The sequence below is a fragment of the Lytechinus variegatus genome, chromosome 13 (assembly GCF_018143015.1).
Source record: "Lytechinus variegatus isolate NC3 chromosome 13, Lvar_3.0, whole genome shotgun sequence".
NCBI lineage: Eukaryota > Metazoa > Echinodermata > Echinoidea > Temnopleuroida > Toxopneustidae > Lytechinus > Lytechinus variegatus.
In genome coordinates this window covers 22,562,772-22,565,436 of record NC_054752.1, presented here as the reverse complement: position 1 = coordinate 22,565,436, position 2,665 = coordinate 22,562,772, and positions in this window count along the sequence as shown.

Genomic DNA, 2,665 nt, shown 5'->3' with positions numbered 1-2,665 from the left:
CAAGTTGAATTTTCATCATAATAATCGGCATTGTTCCCCCATTATTTACCTCCAACTACGTCACTGTGTTGTTCACTTCATCATCATTCTCTTCATCTTTAAAATCAACAATTTGAAAATCCAAATCTAGATAAAATTCTGGATTTTCTTTCATTTCGTGATAGAAGTATTCAGTGACAGTGTGGAGAAAACGTACCCACGCAACAGGTTTTGCATGCAAGTGGAGCTTCACGTGGGAGAGCCAATCACGCCTCTCGTACAGACAGTGACGTCATCAAATTCCAGTCAATTCAGAGACCGATGCGAGGCATATTTCGGAGGGGCATTTTAGCGTTTTTTAATCGGCGATTTTCACCTTTTTGTATTATTTTCGGTATTTTTGAATGACCCACTGATGATCCCCACATCATTACCTTTCCATTGATATATAATAAGACCACATTCATAATCAATATATTTCTCCTTTAATCCCTTCACGTCTTCACCATATTTACTACCGCACCACCCCACCATCATCACCATCGTCACTATAGCGTATCCAGCATCAGCTATGCTAAAGAAATGCAAGGGCCCCATGCACAAGCATAATAATAGAGTCACTATTGTCCCCAGACAATTATTTGTTAGGCCCATGAAATGCTGATCTGATGCTGGATACGAGCCTCATCATTATCATTATCATCATCATCATTACCATCATCATAATCATCATTATCATCATCATCATTATCATCATCATCATTATCATCATCATTATCATCATCATCATCATTATCATCATCATCGTCACCATCATCATCATCATCACCATCATCATCATCACCATCATCATCATCACTTTAATCCCTTCACGGCTTCACCATATTTACTACCGCACCACCCCACCATCATCACCATCGTCACTAGCGTATCCAGCATCAACCATGATAAAGAAATGTAAGGGCCCCATGCACAAGCATAATAATAGAGTCACTATTGTCCCCAGACAATTATTTATTGGGCCCATGAAATGCTGATCTGATGCTGTATGGATACGAGCCTCATCATTATCATTATCATCATCATCATCTTCTCACTAATGCCCCTTTTGTCTCCTTGTTTCCAGTGTTGCTGTTGAATGTCTGTGGTCTATATTATGGTTGTTCCACTTTATATGTTTGTCATTTTGCCTCCGAAGAAGATTCTGCTAGGATCGAAAGCTTAGGCCCCTTTTGGCTCTCATCATCATTATCATCATCATCACTTTAATCCCTTCACGGCTTCACCATATTCACTACAATCACCCCCACCATCATCGCACTATATAGCGTATCCAGCATACAGAAATGTAAGGGCCTCATGCACAAGCATGATAGAGTCACTATAATTGTCCCCATGCAGACAATATTTATTGGGCCCATGAAATGCTGATCTGGTGCTGGATACGAGCCTGATCATTATCATCATCACTTTAATCCCTTCACGGCTTCACCATATTCACTACCACCACCCCACCATCATCACCATCATCACTAGCGTATCCAGCATCAACTATGATAAAGAAAATAATCTAAGGGCCCCACGCACATGCATAATAAAGTCACTATTGTCCCCAGACAATTTATTGGGCCCACGAAGTAGGTCCATGGTATGATCTGATGCTGGATACGTTCCTGATCATTATCATCAGGCGGTTTCAAACCGCCTCGATCACAAGAATCCCCGTTAAATTACGAGAACTTTTTAAAGCTAAAAAATACACGTTAATTATTCCTGCATTCACACCGCCCCGAAACACATCCTTCGGGATAAGTTCCCGAAGTTACGAGCATGCGCAGTATGGTCTGATAAGCAGGCAAGGCGGGAGATTCAAAATCACTAGCCCAACAGCCACCCACGCCGCCGCGCCCAACGACACGCTGGGCTAAAAGTTCCCGTAATTTGCTTTCAGACCGCCAAAATACCTGCGACCTTGGAAAAATCCCCACGAAAGTTCTCGTAATTTCGCCAAGTACCTACTATTTAGTGGGTATTTTCTTTCGGGGATATTACGCGTAGTTTGCTTTCACATTACCAAAATACCTGGTATTTTCTGATCGGGGTAAATTTCCCGATCAGAGAATACCTGGAACTGGCGAACTTCGAGGCGGTCTGAAACCACCTATCATCATCATCGTTATCACCACCACCACTTTAATCTCTTCACCATATTCACTCCCACCACCCCCACCATCATCACACTATATAGCGTATCCAGCATCAACTATGATACAGAAATGTAAGGGCCTCAGGCACAAGCATGATAGAGTCACTATAATTGTCCCCATGCAGACAATATTTATTGGGCCCATGAAATGCTGATCTGGTGCTGGAAACGCGCCTGATCATTATCATTATCATCATCATCATTAACAACAACAACAACAACAACATCATCATCATCATCATCAACGACAACATCATCATCATCACCATCATCATCCTCATGAGCGTATCATCATCTGTAATCAATATCACCGCCATTGTCACCACCACCGAGACAACCATCATCATCGTCATCATCACCTTTTGCATTCCCCTAAAATATATGCATCCTATTTTATACCCTTACCCAACATCCACAAAATAACTAAATAACAGGGTTGACCTTTAGACTTAAATTTAGGTACATTTTTGGAACATACTT